Here is a 19,126-nt window from a genome sequence, read left to right as displayed (position 1 = left end):
GCAGGTCAAAGATGTTGATCTTGAGGAAATTGCTGGGTGTCAGTTCAAGTTCTTGTTGTACTTGGCTTAGTTTCAAAGTCCATCCTGCAGTCATTTGGGTAATTCTTACAGTAATACCCTTGATATGGCATATAGACACTATAGATACAATGACATGCATTGGCAGGGTATTTAGCAGTTAAATATCATACAGCCTAATTCACTGGCTATTCTCTCCCAAAATCAAATCTCCCTGAGGTACACATCGAACTTCCCCATCCTTCTGCATCACCCACCAGGTGTACCCAGGTCCCTGAGCAAAAACAACCCCTTGAATGGGTTTGCCTCTGCTTGAGGGAGGACTAACCCAGACTGTCTTTCCTAACATACTCCTCATGAGCACTACAGGGACTTTATGCATTTCTACAGTATGTGGAAGTCTTGGTTGGGCGGGGCCAGCCCGATTGGCGGATCCTCTAGTATTAACTAACCAGGTGGCTTTTGTTAAATGTGTATCCCAATGTTTGAAAGTTCCATCCCCCATTGCTCTCAATGTAGTTTTCAGCAGTCCGTTGTATCGTTCAATTTTTCCGGAGGCCGGTGCGTGATAAGGGATGTGATATACCCACTCAATGCCATGTTCTTTGGCCCAGGTGTCTACGAGGTTGTTTCGGAAGTGAGTCCCGTTGTCCGACTCGATTCTTTCTGGGGTGCCGTGTTGCCATAAAATTTTCTCTTCAAGGCCCAGGATAGTGTTCTGGGCAGTGGCATGGGACACAGGATATGTTTCCAGCCATCTAGTCGTTGCTTCCACCATTGTAAGCACATGGCACTTGCCTTGGCGTGTTCGTGGGAGTGTGATATAGTCAATCTGCCAGGCCTCCCCCTGTTTATATTTCATCCATCGCCCTCCATACGACAGGGGCTTTAACCGCTTGGCTTGCTTAATTGCAGCACATGTTTCACATTCATGGATGACCTGTGCGATAGCGTCCATGGTCAAGTCCACCCCTCGATCTCGAGCCCATCTATATGTTGCATCTCTTCCCTGATGGCCTGAAGCATCATGGGCCCACTGAGCCATAAATAGCTCACCCCTATGTTGCCAGCCCAGGTCTACCTGAGACACTTCAATCTTGGCGGCCTGATCTGCCTGCTGGTTTTTTTGATGTTCTTCAGTGGCCCGACTCTTGGGTACATGAGCATCTACGTGACGTACTTTTACCACTAGCTTCTCTATCCGAACAGCGATATCTTGCCACAGTGCGGCAGCCCAGATGGGTTTACCTCTGCGCTGCCAGTTGCTCTGCTTCCATTGCTGTAACCACCCCCACAGGGCATTTGCCACCATCCATGAGTCAGTATAGAGGTAGAGCACTGGCCACTTCTCCCTTTCAGCAATGTCTAACGCTAGCTGGATGGCTTTCACCTCTGCAAACTGACTCGATTCACCTTCTCCTTCAGCAGTTTCTGTGACTAGCTGTGTAGGAATCCATACAGCAGCCTTCCACCTCCGATGTTTTCCCACGATGCGACAGGACCCATCAGTGAACAGGGCATATTGCCTCTCATTTTCTGGCAGTTTATTATACAGTGGGGCCTTCTTCAGCCCGTGTCACCTCCTCCTCTGGCGACATTCCAAAATCTTTGCCTTCTGGCCAGTCCATGATCACTTCCACAATTCCTGGGCGACTATGCGAGCCCGTTGTGTGATCAGTGCAATCCACTTACTCCACGTGGCATCAGTCGCGTGATGTGTAGAGGAGACCCTCCCTTTGAACATCCAGCCCAGCACTGGCAGTCGGGGTGCTAAGAGGAGCTGTGTCTCAGTACCAACCACTTCTGAGGCGGCTCGAACGCCTTCATATGCTGCCAATATCTCTTTTTCAGTTGGAGTATAGCGAGCCTCGGATTCTCGATATCCCCGACTCCAAAACCCCAGGGGTCGGCCTTGGGTCTCTCCAGGTGTTTTCTGCCAGAGGCTCCAGGTAGGGCCATTCTCCCCAGCTGCAGTGTAGAGCACTTTTTTAACATCTTGTCCTGCCCGGACTGGTCCAAGAGCTACTGCATGAACAATCTCCCGCTTAATTTGTTCAAAGGCTTGTCGTTGCTCAGGCCCCCATTTAAAATTGTTCTTCTTCCGGGTAACTTGGTAGAGAGGACTTACAATTTGACTGTAGTTTGGAATATGCATTCTCCAAAAGCCCACAACACCTAAGAAAGCCTGTGTTTCCTTTTTATTAGTCGGTGAGGACATAGCTGCTATTTTGTTGATCACATCCATAGGGATCTGATGACTCCCGTCTTGCCATTTTACTCCTAAGAACTGGATCTCCTGTGCAGCTCCCTTGACCTTACTTTCTTTTATGGCAAAACCAGCCTTCAAAAGGATTTGGATTATTTTCTTCCCTTTCTCAAAAACTTCTTCTGCCGTGTTGCCCCATACGATGATGTCATCAATATATTGCAGGTGTTCTGGAGCTTCACCTTTTTCCAGTGCAGTCTGGATCAGTCCATGGCAAATGGTAGGGCTGTGTTTCCACCCCTGGGGCAGTCGATTCCAGGTGTACTGGACACCCCTCCAAGTAAAGGCAAACTGTGGCCTGCACTCTGCTGCCAAAGGAATGGAGAAAAATGCATTAGCAATGTCCATTGTGGCATACCACTTAGCTGCCTTTGATTCCAGTTCATATTGAAGCTCTAACATATCTGGCACAGCAGCGCTCAGCGGTGCTGTGACTTCATTCAGCCCGCGATAATCTACTGTTAGTCTCCACTCCCCGTTAGATTTCCGCACGGGCCATATGGGACTATTAAAGGGTGAGTAAGTCTTACAGATGGAGCAATCCCAGCCCCAGTGCATGCTCCTGCATTGCTCCTGCCAGGGGGCATCTCTCCAGGTCCCTTTGCCAGGGCAGCACCACGCTGCGGGTACCTGTCCCATGCATCTGAGACAGAGCTGAGCATGACAGACAGCCCAGAGCAGGGACAAGGGGATCTGGGATGGACCTGGGGCATCAGGAACCAGCATTGCCCCAGCAGCACCCTGTGCCACAGCATCTGGAAATGTGAGAAAGCAGTAGGGTGGCAGGGGATGCACAATTTTGTATGAGGGTATGGTTGCATGGGCCATGGACATGAGGGACAAATGGCTTAGCTGTACCTGCAGGGACTGGAGCATCGCAGGGGTGCTGTGTCAAGGGACAAACAGCAGCTGCCACGGTCACCTGCCGGGGGGAGCAGTGGACAGGGAGGGGGGACATCATAGCATGGGAGACTGGGCAAATGTGGCAGTGATGCAATGCACTACAATTTTAGCTGCTGGTAATTTAATTTCTTGGAGATGCTGGTGGGGGAACCCGTGGCGGGGCCAGACTCGGGACTTTATCCCTGGCAATTTAGATGAGGGCTGTTGAAGAGTTGCTCTGCTGAGCAGAAAAGCCACTTGAGTTGTGTTTAACTTCATCAAGGGAACTGCATAGAAATCAGGGAGCTTGCTAAAAGAAATTAATAGAGCAGCCAGGAGGGCAGAGCGCCTGCAGACAGCATGAGAATTGCTCAGAGCAGCATGCTGGAGACTTCCAGTAAACGAACACGCCCTTTAACGAGATTTGCAGAGCCGGCACAGCCGAGGAGCGGCTGAACAGATAGGAAAGGGCATTCCTCAAGGAGGGGAGCTGTGTCAAACTGAAGAGCATGGGAAAGAGGATGAAGTTACATGGAAAACCAGAGCAAAACAACCCCCAAAAAGGCTTTGAGGAAGATCTTGGCAACAGCGTAAAATTGCAAATAATTTTGCAGTGCCAACTTTGAGGCATTGCTGTAGTGATGAGGCTTTGGGGGTGTCCAGGGGTGCACCAGAGTGCTGCGACCTGGACCTATCTCCTTCAGACGAGTCTTGGGGTAGGACCTGTGTGTCCTGCAAGCCTTTGCCTTTTGTGTTAGGACAAGGAAGTCAAGTGTTTCTAGCCCCAGAGAAGACATCTGGTGCCCGTATATCAACACAGAGGGATGCCAGGCTGAAGAAGCAGCCTCGGCGCATCGTGGCGGGTGAGCAGGGGAAGGAAGTCCCACAGGCTGCGATTGCGAGAACAAAGTCTCTGAGTACAAAGTGCAACTGCACTCACTGTCAAGTGGTAGAAAATTAAGGCAGTTACTCTCGTGAGAAATCAGCCTCGCACCAACAGAAATCAAACTGTTACACCAAATGCAATCCTGGATAAATTTATCTTAAGAAGTGAGCCTGCAGAGGAAGATAAAACCATGTTAGCAGAGACTGAGAACATTTTCCATGGGATGCAAAGCCACTGTTCCCTTTATGGCTTGCAGATTAAAGCTTTCTCATAAAAAACATTTCCCCCACTCAAATACCACCACTAAAATTTCCCTTGAGAGAACCAAGTGCTAAGCAATAAGTTGTTATGTATAAACAGTGCTCTCAATGGAAGCTATATTAAAGAAATCACACTGAATCTTCCTGTTGGAGTGTGAGTGGTGCCTACACCTAGGGGAATATTACAGTTTATTCTTACTTTATATAAAGATGCTTCACCACCTCCAGGGATAAAACCCAGGGCTCCACATTTCTAGGAGGAGTTTTTTGGCTAAAATTAAATGGACTCAGAACAAGTGCAATCTGGAAGCGAGGTCAGGCTTTGCAGGAAGAGTACAGAGCTGTGGTTCATATATGCAGGGAGAAGACACAAAAGGCCAAAGCTCAATTAGAGTTGAAACTGGCCAGCGTGGTGTCAAATAACAAAAAGGGCTTCTTTAAGCACATTAATAACAAGAGGTGGTCTAAAGAAAACATTGGACCAATACTTGTTGAAGATGGTCATCTGACTAATAGGGATGAAGAAAAAGCAGAGGCATTCAATGTGTTTTTTGCCTCAGTCTTTAATAATACTGATAGACCTTGGGCTGCCCAGTCCCCTGAGTCAGAGGACCATGAGTACGGGAACAGTGACTTTCCATTTGTGGACACTGAAATTGCAAGGGACCAACTGTATCAGCTGAATGTTCACAAGTCCATGGGGCCTGATGGGATTCACCCCAGAGTACTGAAGGAGCTAGCAGGTGTTATGGCAGGACCCCTCTTGATCATCTACCAAAGGTCTTGGGAGTCTGGGGAGGTTCCTGCTGACTGGAAACTAGCCAATGTTATTCCAATTTACAAGGGCATGAGGGAATACCCAGGGAACTACAGACCTGTTAGTCTAACCTCAGTTCCTGGAAAAATTATGGAGAAGATCATCCTGGGTACTTGTTACAGAGAAACACACGATCAAATCCAACACATGTTAAAACTCAGATTTATTCTTCAGTAAAAAGGTTAGTTAGAACTCTGGTAACATTTGTAAACCACAGGCTCAATGATGTAAAGGGAATTAGTACTACACAGCCGACTTAAGTATTCTTAAGATTTAAAATGATGACTCAAAATGCGCATATCACTCACCTAAAAGATGAGGACTCTCAACCTCAAGGAGTTACCTAGGGTGTTGTCCCAACCCAAGGGGAGAGTCCCCGACTGCAGACCCACTGCTATGAGGAGGACTGACTCAAAATGTCCTCTGGCAGGGCCCCATTTATACCCCTGTCGAATCTGATCTGTGGTCATTTTAATCCCCGTTGGCCAAAAGGTCAACATTTCCGTGTACCTGACGCATGTCGGATTGGTCAGTTCGGCTTTCAACCCGCAGCCTCTAGGGTTTGTTGGGGTTTTTTTTCTCCTCTCCTCCCTGTCCGGAGAAGTTTTGTTTCCTGTCAGGGCGGGTGCACCTGCCACAGTACTATTGAAAGGCATTTAAAGAATAATGCAATCATCAGGCACAGTCAACATGGGTTAGCAAAGGGAAAATCCTGTTTAACTAATTTGATATCCTTCTATGATAAGGTCAGACGCCTGGTGTATGAAGGGAAGGTGGTGGATGTAGATTTTTCTGGATTTTAGTTAGGCTTTTGATATTGGCTCTGTCCTGGGTTCAGCTGGGATAGAGTTAATTTTTACAGGAACCTGGGAGGTGGGGGGCATAGCCGGGGCAGCTGACCTGAACTAGCCAAGGAGCTATTCCATACCATGTGACATCATGCTCAGTATATAAATGGGGAGCAGGCCGGGGGGAATCCTCTCGGCTTTCAGTGGGGGAAGTGGCAGAGCGTCAGGTTCCGGGTGGTGAGCAGTTGCACTGTGCATCACTCTTTTTGTATACTCTTTCATTAGTACCGTTGTTGTTGGTGTAACTTCTTTTTTTGTGTGTGTTGTCCCAGTAAACTGCCCTTATCTCAACCCTCGAGGTTCCGGGTTTTTTTTTTCCCTTTTCTCTCCTCCGTCTCCTCCCTATCCCACTGGAGGGGGCGGGAGGAGTGAGCGAGCGGCTGCGTGGTCCTTTGTTACCGGCTGGGCTGAAACCACGACAGTCCTTTTTGGCGCCCAACGTGGGGCACGAAGGGTTGAGATAACGACAGATCTGGCCAGAGTGTGTTGAAACAGATTTGTCATACGCATTTCTTATACTAGATAAATAGATGTTAGTCACAATGTTGATTCATTTGTTTACATGGTGGCATTTTGTAAGCTCTTATATGCTCTATGTATTGCCTGTAGTTGCGTATCTCATCTCTGGGAGAGTGATTGGGAGTATCATTTTGCTGTACTGGGCAATGTCGACTTGTGAAATGATTACATCACTGGTCATGAGGTTAAGCTGGTATCTGTATGAGGCAGTGATATCATTTCCATACTTTGGGCACCTTCTGTCGGATTTTATTGGTAATTACACCCAATCCATGGGGAAGTTAGGGGGGGATACTTCCCCCGTCCGTTCACCTCCCTTCTCTCCTTCCGACTAATTACAACAGCTTTTGAGAATTTTGAATATCCTTGGGATGCGCAAGCCAGTGTGCTGTTAGTGCTATGCCTCCTGACTATGTTTCAGGTCTTGTCTAGGGCTACAAAAAGGCTCTTTAAGAGTACCACCCAGAGATCTGCCCCAAAGCTGGATATTCATGGGTGGCACTGCATGTGGGAAGATATGGGCAGATATCTAGAGAACTTCTCACCTCCAGTGACTTGGAAGTTCACTCCCGAACAACTACAGAACCCTCATGAAGTGGTAGAATATTTGAAAGAAAAATGCTGTGGCTATTCCAAAGACATACAACTTGCTGCACTGTGCTGGGCCCTGGCCAGTATCTACCAAACCCTGCTTGATATTAGGCAGCTCCCTCAGGGGGAAAAGGGGGAAAAGATGGAAAACAAGACAACATGCACCGTGGCTGCCCCTACCCCGATGACAAGCACCGTGGCTGCCCCTACCACGACAACAGGTACCGTGGCTAACCCTACCCCAGTGACAGATACTGCCACTAAACCAGAGAACCAGCCTGTGCCAGTATCAGTTGCCCCTGTACAGAAAAAGAAACACACAAAGAAATCAGTTCGCTTAGCGAGAGATGAAAGTGAACCAGGGTCATCACGAGAACAGGAGGAAGAGGCAGAACCTGAAATAATCACCTGATCTCTATCCCTGAGTGAGTTGCGTGACATGCAAAAAGATTTTAGCCGCCACCCAGGTGAGCACATTGTTACCTGGCTGCTCCGATGCTGGGATAATGGGGCTAGTAGTGTGGAATTAGAGGGTAAGGAAGCCAAGCAGTTGGGATCCCTGTCTAGGGAAGGGGGCATTGACAAGGCGATTGGGAGAAAAACACAAATCCTCAGCCTCTGGAGGCGACTTCTGTTAGGTGTAAAGGAAAGATACCCCTTCAGGGATGAAGTTACATGTCACCAAGGCAAGCGGACCACCATGGAGAGAGGTATCCAGTACCTGAGGGAATTAGCCGTGCTGGAGGTGATTTATAATGATCCAGAAAATGCGCAGTCACCCACAGATCCAGATGAAGTCCAATGCACACAACCGATGTCGTGGAAGTTTCTACGAAGTGCACCACCAACCTATGCCAACTCATTGGCAGTAATGTCCTGGAAAGAAGGCTATGAACAAATGGTGGATGAATTGGCTGTCCAACTCCGGCAATACGAAGGAAGTCTCTCTTCCTCCCTACGGGCCTGTGTCTCAGCTGTAGAGGAATTGTCCTGGGAGTTCCAGCAATTCAAAGTGGATATGTCCTCCTCCTCACCTGTACAGGCCCGCATTGCAGTTATTGGGAGTAAGTGTTCCTCTGCCCAAGAGAGAGGAGAGAGAAAGTACACACGACGGGCTAACCTGTGGTTTTACCTGCGTGACCATGGGGAGGACATGAGGAAGTGGGATGGAAAACCTACCTCAGTCTTGGATTCACGGGTACGGGAGTTGCGAGAAAAAGCAACCAGAAAAGAAGATTCTTCTTGGAAAACTGCTGCTCCAGTTTCCCGTGAGCAGTCCCCCGGGCGCAGTAGATGGGCCGATCTCATTTCTGATCCTCTTGAAGGGACTTCTGATTCACATGTGCAAAAAGTGGGTAACAGATATTCTAACCAGGATTAGAGGGGCCCTGCCTCCAGCCAGGTGGAGGAGAGGGACAACCGAGTCTACTGGACAGTGTGGATTCGATGGCCTGGCACGTCAGACCCACAGGAATATAAGGCTCTAGTAGACACTGGTGCACAATGTACCCTAATGCCATCAAGTTATAAAGGGGCAGAACCCATCTGTATCTCTGGTGTGACAGGGGGATCCCAAGAGCTAACCGTATTGGAAGCCGAAATGAGTCTAACCGGGAATGAGTGGCATAAACACCCCATTGCAACTGGCCCAGAGGCCCCGTGCATCCTTGGTATAGATTATCTCAGGAGGGGGTATTTCAAGGACCCAAAAGGGTACCGTTGGGCCTTTGGTATAGCTGCATTGGAGACGGAGGAGACTGAACAGCTGTCTACCCTGCCTGGTCTCTCCCAAGACCCTTCGGTTGTGGGGTTGCTGAAGGTTGAAGAACAACAGGTGCCAATTGCTACCACGACGGTGCACCGGCGGCAATATCGCACCAACTGAGACTCCCTGATCCCCATCCATAAGCTGATTTGCCAATTGGAGAGCCAAGGAGTGATCAGCAAGACTCACTCACCCTTTAATAGTCCCATATGGCCCGTGCGGAAATCTAATGGGGAATGGAGACTAACAGTAGAGTATCGTGGGCTGAATGAAGTCATGCCACCGCTGAGCGCTGCTGTGCCAGATATGTTAGAGCTTCAATATGAACTGGAATCAAAGGCAGCTAAGTGGTATGCCACAATGGACATTGCTAATGCATTTTTCTCCATTCCTTTGGCAGTGGAGTGCAGGCCACAGTTTGCCTTTACTTGGAGGGGCGTCCAGTACACCTGGAATCGAATGCCCCAGGGGTGGAAACACAGCCCCACTATTTGCCATGGACTGATCCAGACTGCACTAGAAAAAGGTGAAGCTCCAGAACACCTGCAATATATTGATGACATCATCGTATGGGGCAACACGGCAGAAGAAGTTTTTGAGAAAGGGAAGAAAATAATCCAAATCCTTTTGAAGGCTGGTTTTGCCATAAAAGAAAGTAAGGTCAAGGGAGCTGCACAGGAGATCCAGTTCTTAGGAGTAAAATGGCAAGACGGGCGTCGTCAGATCCCTGCGGACGTGATCAACAAAATAGCAGCTATGTCCTCACCGACTAATAAAAAGGAAACACAGGCTTTCTTAGGTGTTGTGGGCTTTTGGAGAATGCATATTCCCAATTACAGTCTGATTGTAAGCCCTCTCTATCAAGTGACCCAGAAAAAGAACGATTTTAAATGGGGGCCTGAGCAACGACAAGCCTTTGAACAAATTAAGCGGGAGATTGTTCATGCAGTAGCTCTTGGGCCAGTCCGGGCAGGACAAGATGTTAAAAATGTGCTCTACACTGCAGCTGGGGAGAATGGCCCTACCTGGAGCCTTTGGCAGAAAACACCTGGAGAGACCCGAGGCCGACCCCTGGGGTTTTGGAGTCGGGGATATCGAGGATCCGAGGCCCGCTATACTCCAACTGAAAAAGAGATATTGGCAGCATATGAAGGCGTTCGAGCCGCCTCAGAAGTGGTTGGTACTGAGACACAGCTCCTCTTAGCACCCCGACTGCCAGTGCTGGGCTGGATGTTCAAAGGGAGGGTCTCCTCTACACATCACGCGACTGATGCCACGTGGAGTAAGTGGATTGCACTGATCACACAACGGGCTCGCATAGGAAACCCCAGTCGCCCAGGAATTGTGGAAGTGATCATGGACTGGCCAGAAGGCAAAGATTTTGGAATGTCGCCAGAGGAGGAGGTGACACGGGCTGAAGAAGGCCCCACTGTATAATAAACTGCCAGAAAATGAGAGGCAATATGCCCTGTTCACTGATGGGTCCTGTCGCATCGTGGGAAAACATCGGAGGTGGAAGGCTGCTGTATGGATTCCTACACAGCTAGTCACAGAAACTGCTGAAGGAGAAGGTGAATCGAGTCAGTTTGCAGAGGTGAAAGCCATCCAGCTAGCGTTAGACATTGCTGAAAGGGAGAAGTGGCCAGTGCTCTACCTCTATACTGACTCATGGATGGTGGCAAATGCCCTGTGGGGGTGGCTACAGCAATGGAAGCAGAGCAACTGGCAGCGCAGAGGTAAACCCATCTGGGCTGCCGCACTGTGGCAAGATATCGTTGTTCGGATAGAGAAGCCAGTGGTAAAAGTACGTCACGTAGATGCTCATGTACCCAAGAGTCGGGCCACTGAAGAACATCAGAACAACCAGCAGGTGGATCAGGCCGCCAAGATTGAAGTGGCTCGGGTGGACCTGGACTGGCAACATAGGGGTGAGCTATTTATGTCTCAGTGGGCCCACGATACCTCAGGCCATCAGGGGAGAGATGCGACATGTAGAAGGGCTCGAGATCGAGGGGTGGACTTGACCATGGACACTATCGCGTAGGTATTCCATGAATGTGAAACATGTGCTGCAATTAAGCAAGCCAAGCGGCAAAAACCCCTGTCGCATGGAGGGCGATGGCTGAAATATAAACAGTGGGAGGCCTGGCAGATTGACTATATCACACTCCCACGAACCCGCCAAGGCAAGTGCCATGTGCTTACAATGGTGGAAGCAACCACTGGATGGCTGGAAATATATCCTGTGTCCCACGCCACTGCCCAGAACACTATCCTGGGCCTTGAAGAGTGTAGGGTTTGGTGTTCGGAAGATCTCGCGATGTCACGGAAAGATGGAGGGTTAGTTGCAGCCCTATGACGTATCTGTAATCCCGCCTACCCTTGTTAGTATAAAAGGAATTAACTGCGCAATAAAAGGCGGAAGTTGACGCTCACACCGTGTGTGCTCTCTGTCTCTTTCCCTGGTCCGGGCCGACCAGTGATCTAGTCGCAGCACCTTGATATGTAGCAAACACTACATAGTGGTGACCCCGACGTGATCGGTCGCACAGGCGACGATGGAACTTGCGCAAGTGATTAAGGTATTAAAGGTATTGGCTGATGAGGTGGGTGCCCGCAGTTCGATTAGGAAGGGCCCCACGGGCGAATGCATCCTATGGATGCTGCGCCAGGGAGACATTGGGTCTCCTAGAGAAGTTTTGAGCCCTCCCAAATGTGCAGAGATTCGGGAGTCTTTGCTCCAATCTGCGCTCGTGGGCGAGCGTGGAGCTGCTGAACGATTGCAAAGTTGGGGAAAAGTGGAGAAGGTGGTCGCGGCAGGACGGGAGGCTGGAGCGTGCTGGTTGGCGGCGTGAGCTGCTTTGTTTGCGGATGAAGCGCCGCCTCAGGAACAGTGGGCGATAGTGCCCTCAGGGACAGTAAGTCAGACTCAGATGGAGTGGGTGGCCGTGGAGCGGGGTTCACAGAGCAGTCCATCTCTGATTGAGGGCATGGACACGGAGGGTACGGCAGAGATGGAGGTTTTTCCTGTAGGGACAGCACCAGCGGGGACGGATGTGCCCCCTCCGCAGTGTCCATGGGAGGAGTTGCGGCGGGTGGTTCGGAAGGACTTAGAGGAATGCCTCTTGGACTGGGTTCCAGGCAAGGATGTCAAGGGACATTTATACCGTCAGTTGAGAGAGTGGGAGGAACGGCCACCCGCGGAGGGGATAACTGGGAGGCAGCGGGGGTTGGAGACTGTGGCAGAGGAGGAAACACCCCCCCGCGGGGGAAATCAGGCGCCCTTGCCGGGAGAGCGGACTGAGCCTCCTGAGCCTTTGCCTGAGCCTATGCCTGCTGAGCCGTCAGCTGCGCCCCCTCCGGCGCTTCCTCCGGCCCCTCCCTCCTCCCCTCCCTTTCCGCCCCCCCCTCCGCCCACTTGCAGCGGCGCGTGTCAGCCGGCCGTGGAATGGCCGCTGCCAGCCGCGGCCGGCCCCCGGGCAGAACCATCCGCGCCCCCGCCACCGCCCTTTAATCCATCCCGCCTCTCGGAACCAGAGACGGTGAAACCAACTGCGCCCGCGATAGACGCGGAGCCGCCTGCAGTAGCCGCTGCGGACGAGAGGGAGAGGCATTGGAGGGGAGTAATAAAAGATGCCCTTGTGGATGGGACTATGCTCCAAGCATTCCCAGTTGTTGTACAAAATAATGGACAAAAAAGATGGGAGGCGTTTCACTGGAAAGTCCTTGAGAAATTAAGGACTGCTGTGAGTCAATACGGAATCCGCTTATTGATAAAGCCAGTAAGAAACCCTCGGTCAAGTGTTTTAATTGTGGTAAATTTGGACACATCAAGAGCCAATGTAGAGTTTCTGCTAACAAAAAGAGGGTGCAACAGTTGTAAGAAAGATAACCATACCACCAAGAATGCAGGAAGAAGGGAAACTTTACACCGAGCGTGAAGGCCCCTCGCGCAACGACACAAATGCAAGGGGTTTGGGCTGCCGGCCCTCAGGCAGCCTCGCAACTACCAGATCTGCCACTGCAGGAAGCTCCGGAGTGGACGTGGAAACCGCAGTACACATTCAACATAAAGGGACCATTGGGGTTTGGGCTTAGTGCATTTTTAATGGGGCGATCTTCAACAGCTCTAAAAGGAATTCTGGTAGTCCCAGGGCTTATTGATGCAGATTATTGTGGGACTGTGAAAATTATGATTCATGTTTTAATCCCTCCTGTTTCTATTCCTAAAGGTACCAGAATAGCACAATTAGTTCCATTCAGGTCGTGTGTTCCGAACCCAGGTGAAGTACAACGTGGAGATGGTGGATTCGGCTCCACAGGGAAACCGCAGGTATACTTTGCCATGGACATAACAAGAGGTAAACCAGAAAAGGTAGTGCAATTGGAAGGGCCTGACGGAGTTATCGTCAAGAAACCAATGACAATCAATACAGGAGCTGATGTTACGATTATTTCACGATATATATGGCCTCCATCATGGCCATTGATCAATCCAAATTTTGGCATTGCAGGGATAGGGGGCACACAAGCCACCTTAGTAAGTCAGCTACCCATTACCCATTTGTGTTCCCCGACGGTGAACACGTTACGACACGTCCGTATATCATGACTACCCCAATTGAATTGTTTGGCCTCATAGGCCGTGATTTATTGAGCCAAATGAAGGCAATGTTAGTGACCCATCCTTTTTAGGAGCAGTCACTGAGGGGCAGCCAATTCTAAAAATTAGCTGGAAAACAGATGAGCCTGTTTGGATTGATCAGTAGCCGCTAAATTCTGAAAAGCTGCTAAAAATACAAGAGTTAGTTGAGGACCAATTGAGAGCGGGACATGTTGTTCCTTCTACTAGTCCATGGAATACACCAATATTTACCATTCCCAAGAAAAGTGGGAAATGGAGACTGTTACATGATCTCAGAGCTGTGAATGCAGTGATGCACAGTATGGGAGCCCTGCAGCCGGGTTTGCTGTCTCCAGTTATGCTTCCAGAAGAATGGGATTTGTTAATTATAGATCTAAAGGATTGTTTTTTCACCATTCCCTTGCACCCAGATGACGCTGAACGGTTTGCCTTTTCGGTACCATCGATTAACAAGGCAGAGCCCTATAAGAGATACCATTGGGTCGTGTTACCGCAAGGAATGCGCAATTCCCCCACAATATGTCAGGTATATGTGGCCTGGGCATTAGAGCCTGTAAGACAGCAGTTTCCTCAGTTAATTATTTATCATTATATGGATGACATTTTGATAGCGGGAAGGAACTTGCCACAGGATGAAATTTTAACTCAATTGCAGGACATCTTAAGCCATCGCGGAGTAATAATTGCTCCTGAAAAGGTGCAAAAGGCAGCACCTTGGAAGTATTTGGGGTGGCACATAGATGCTAGCAATGTCAAACCTCAGAAGGTTCAAATAATATTAGAAATTTCAACAGTACATGATGTCCAGAAGCTTGTGGGAGATATCCAGTGGGTGCGGAATCTTTGCGGTATCACTAATAACGATATGGCCCCTCTGGTAGAACTCTTAGGTACAAGCGCACGTGCAGATGAGAAATGGGAAATGACAGAGCTGACCAATTTGCTGCAGCGGCATGGGAGCCTCCTCCAGGGAATCGTTTTCAACAAGCACGGCAATCACATGTGTTCTTGCACCAACCCGCTAGGATGTTAGCAAAGCAATTTGACTTACCACTCACTGATGCCCAAGGCATCGTCAAAGCATGCCCCGATTGTCAAAAGGAAGAGCTGGGCTTGGGCTGTGGGGTTAACCCACGAGGTCTTTTGCCATTGCAGTTGTGGCAAATGGATGTCACCCATGTCATGTGGTTTGGTGCAAAGCGTTATGTGCATGTGTGTATTGATACCTATCCTGCTGCCATGTGGGCCACGGTACAAACTGCAGAAAAGGCCTTACATATTGAATGACATCTTCACGCTTCTTTTGCAGTGCTGGCTGTGCCTAAAGAAATTAAGATGGACAACGGCCCAGCCTATGGTTCTACACGATTTGCTCGATTTTGTAATTTGTGGGGAATTCACCATGGTACGGGTATTCCACATCTTCCCACAGGTCAGGCTATTGTCGAACGGGCCAACAAACCTTAAAGAACATGCTGCAAAAACAAAAGGGGGGAACCCAGGGCTTACTCCCAGAGGAACGATTGGCCAAAGCCTTATTTGTGCTAAATTATCTTAGATTGACAGGTGATCACAAAGACCCACCAATGGTAGTGCATCATGCTCTTTTACAGGTGGAAAGGCCGCAACAAAGTACAGGAATCAGGGTAATGTATAAGGACCCAGAGTCCGGGAAATGGTGCGGACCAGCAGAAGTAAAACTTACGGGGAGAGGGTATATGTGTCTGCTTACAGATCGAGGCCTTCGCTGGATCCCGGCTAAGTGGGTCAAGCCATGGCTTCGCACTGATGCTGGACCCGGAATTGTCCCAATGGCAACTGGGACGGCACCAGCGGGTGCTGGAGCCACTGATCCGACAGATTCCGACTAATAGAGTATTACACTTTAGAGGACTAGCGGACATTGAGTCCTTCAGAGAGGTTTTTAGAACAGCGTGCCTTATTGTATATAGAACTTGCTTTAGGTAAAAAGTGTGTTAAGCGTAATTTGATTAAACATAGTGTGATTACGGGAAGACAGTGTGGGGTAAATGTAAAAGTTAGTTAAAGCCAAAATTAGGGGTAAGGTCTATTTCCATTAATAACCTGGGGGTGAGATTATGCTTGTGTTTTCACAGGTGCAGGCCCACGACGGATTCCTGTTGAATTTGCACGACCATCATCGTCTGGAGCATCATAGATGGTGTGGCAATATGAATACCACCTCAGTCAAAAACTAATGTATAGGTCACCTTGGCTAACATAACAGGTCAAGATTCTCTGTGCACCGCAACCGCATCATAAAGCCCACGAACCAATAGACAAGATGGCTATGACTTAAAAATGGCATCCCTTATAATAGCACCGGCCAGGCCATTGTAGAACGAGCACATCGAACCTTAAAGACCCTGCTTGATCGGCTTAGGGAGGGGGAGCAGGCGGAGCCCTCCTGGTTATGGGATAACTCACCTGTTCTCCATACACAGCGTCTTCTGTTAACTGCGTTAACTTCATTAAATCAGACAGTTCGAGGGGACCTGGAGCAGACGGTGGCGCAACGACATTTTACGAGCACGGAAGAGAAAGGCCCCTACCCGTTGGTCCGCGTGCGTGACCCTCAGACATGCCAATGGGATGGGCCATTTGAGCTGCGTTGTCTCGGGCGAGGGTACGCCTCTGTACAGACGCCTGAAGGGCTGCTGAAATGGGTCCCTAGTCATATGGTTCGTCCTGCCTTAACCTCATAGTGTTTGAGTGTTTTTCCTTACAGATCACTGTCATCCTTTCCTGGCTTGTGACACCTTGGGTATCCGCTACAAATTTCTGGCAGTGGATGCAAAACCAATTGGGGCGGCCTGATGTGTATCCGGATGACATCCCTCTCAGAGTCCATCAATACGTGTCCTTATGGGATCCGGCTATCAGAGACGGAGCTGAAAACATTGTGTACGAACAAGTGTCAACAGAAGAGTCAGAATCGCTCACAGCCAGGAATCTGGATGCCCCAGACAGTAAGCCTTAACATCAGCATACCAACGATAAACTTTATAAAGTAATAGAAGTAATTCTTTCCCAGCCTTAACTTTCCATTTACCACTTGTGTGAATTCTCTGTGAAGGAGCTCCTTGCTCTGCAAGGTAAATGGGACATTTACGTGTGTTTAATGTAATGAACGGGTTAACTTTGTTCATGAAATCGAGAAGGGGGAAGAGACATATTGAGAGTTAACATATGCCTTGTGTAATTAACAAAAACTTGCTTAAGTGATGCGTGAAGGTCACGGGAATAGGGCAATGGCTATAACTTACTAGATAAGGAGGAAAAAAAGCAATGGCTATAACTTACTAGATAAGGAGAGGAAGGACAACAGCTGCAATTAACCAAGACTGTATTTCTCCACATCAAAAGACATTCTACATCAAAGGATACTCATCCTTGAGAAAATTTACCGAATCTACATAGTAACAGACCTGCACAAGTGAAGAAAGAAGAAGCAGGACAAGGCGGAGACTTACAAGAAAGGGGTACATGAAATGTATATAAGGAATGTAACGGTAACATAAAGTTGCGGGCCTGTGGCGGAGCATTACCTCCCCGGCCGCCCAGCGCTATTTTGCTCTCTTATCGCTTGCTAATAAATTCGATTTTTTTATTCAATACAAATTGGCTCCTCCAATTTGTCACGAGCGTTTATAACAAATTTGGTGCCGTGACTCGGATCCAGGTTCTCTGGTGCGGACCCTCGCAAGCGGGGAGGCGCCCTATCCTTGGATAGCCCCGTCTTGAGGAGGTGTCGTCGCCACACCCTAGACCCGCGAACCCCTTTAAATTACGATAACTGAGCAAAAGAACCTGCAGGACCCCTTAAATTTTGTGCACGAAGACCAAGCGAAGACCCAGGAGCGGGTGAGTATATAAAGTGTGAGCCGTTTGTTTGGGGTGGTTATCCCGAGGTGCGACTGTGTGAGAGGTCTCTCTGAGATCACGCGAGTGCGGACCCTCCAGTAGTGCAGTTCTCGTAGCCCGCGAGGGAGCGAGTCACGACCGAAGGGAAGTGAGTGTGTGTGTGGATAAGGGCACCTCGGAAGATGGGACAGAGGAAAAGCAAGCCCTCTGGACCCATGGGAATGGGGAAGGGAAATAAGTTACCAGACATACCCCCTGATAGTCCCTTAGGCCTGATGATAAGATATTGGGACAGTTCACCAAAGAGAAAGGATAAGTCTAAGGAAAAAATGATCAATTATTGTATTGAGATTTGGGGTGGGAGACCTCTCAGCAATCCTCATGTACTTTGGCCCGTGTTTGGGTCCTCTGAGGATTGGGTGTGTCAACAATTAAATATATGGGTAAACAATAAAAGACCACCAGCCAGCCCAGAGGAGAGTGAATATGCTGCCTTATGGATTCCCCAATCTTGGGAGCCGTCATTCCTCTTTGCCTTAAGGGAAAACAGATCAGATAAACCTCGAAAAAATGATGAGGACCCCCTTTGGCCCCCTCCCTATGCCCCTCAGGCCCTTCCGCCTCAGGACCCACCCCAAGGCCAGGAAATAGCCCAGGCCCGGGGGGGGTCAGATTCGGAACCTGATTCCCCAATCCCGGCACCCCCTCCCAGAAGGTCTGCACGTAATAGAATAATGCGAGGAAAGGAAAGATTGTTTCCTCTTCGGGAAATGTTGGTGCCTGGTGGGGATGGACAGGGGGGACCGGGAACGGGGTATGTGGCAGTCCCCCTTAATACAGGGGATGTAAGGAAATGTAAGAAGGAAATGGGGAATCTGTTAGATGATCCCCTGGGGGTAGCCAAAAGGTTGGATCAATTCTTGGGACCGAATTTGTACATGTGGGATGAATTACAGTCTATCCTGGGCATATTATTTACCGTAGAGGAAAGAGACATGATTAGAGGGGCTGGGATGAGAGTGTGGGACCAGCAGCATCAGGCTGGTCCAGCGGCGGATCAAAAATGGCCCTTAAATCGGCCAAACTGGAATAATCAGGATCCGGCTCATAAGAATAATATGTCAGACTTGAGAACAATTATAATTCAGGGGATACGGGAATCTGTTCCCCGAGGACAGAATATTAATAAAGCCTTTCGTGAACAGCAAAAGAAAGATGAGACCCCAACGGAATGGCTTGAGAGGTTAAGGAAAAGTTTCCAGCTATATTCTGGGGTGGACCCTGCCACTCCTGTAGGACAAGCGTTGCTGAAAACTCAGTTCGTGGCCAAGTCGTGGGGAGATATTAGGAAGAAGTTGGAGAAAATTGAGGACTGGCAGGAGCGGGGGTTGGATGAATTACTTAGAGAAGCTCAGAAGGTGTAAGTGAGGCGAGAAGAGGAAACGGAAAAGCGACAGACTAGGCTGCTGGTTGCAGCGGTAAGAGAGGGACAGAAAGGTGTGATAATGAGACCCGGTCGGCCTGGTGGGGGGGATAAGGAAAGAATCAGGGGGAGAGGAGATAAAGCCGTGGAATGTTTTTATTGCGGGAAAAAAAGGACACATGAAGAGAGAATGTAGAAAAAGGATTCAGGATGAAAAAGTGTTTTGGGAGGATTAGCAGGGTCAGGGGCTCTATGTGCTGAGGACCCCTGGTAAGAAAGAGCCCTTGATAACTTTAAAAGTGGGTCCTCAGCGTCAGGAGG

The sequence above is a fragment of the Haliaeetus albicilla genome, chromosome W (assembly GCF_947461875.1).
Source record: "Haliaeetus albicilla chromosome W, bHalAlb1.1, whole genome shotgun sequence".
Lineage (NCBI taxonomy): Eukaryota > Metazoa > Chordata > Aves > Accipitriformes > Accipitridae > Haliaeetus > Haliaeetus albicilla.
Note: the sequence above shows the minus strand (reverse complement) of the source record.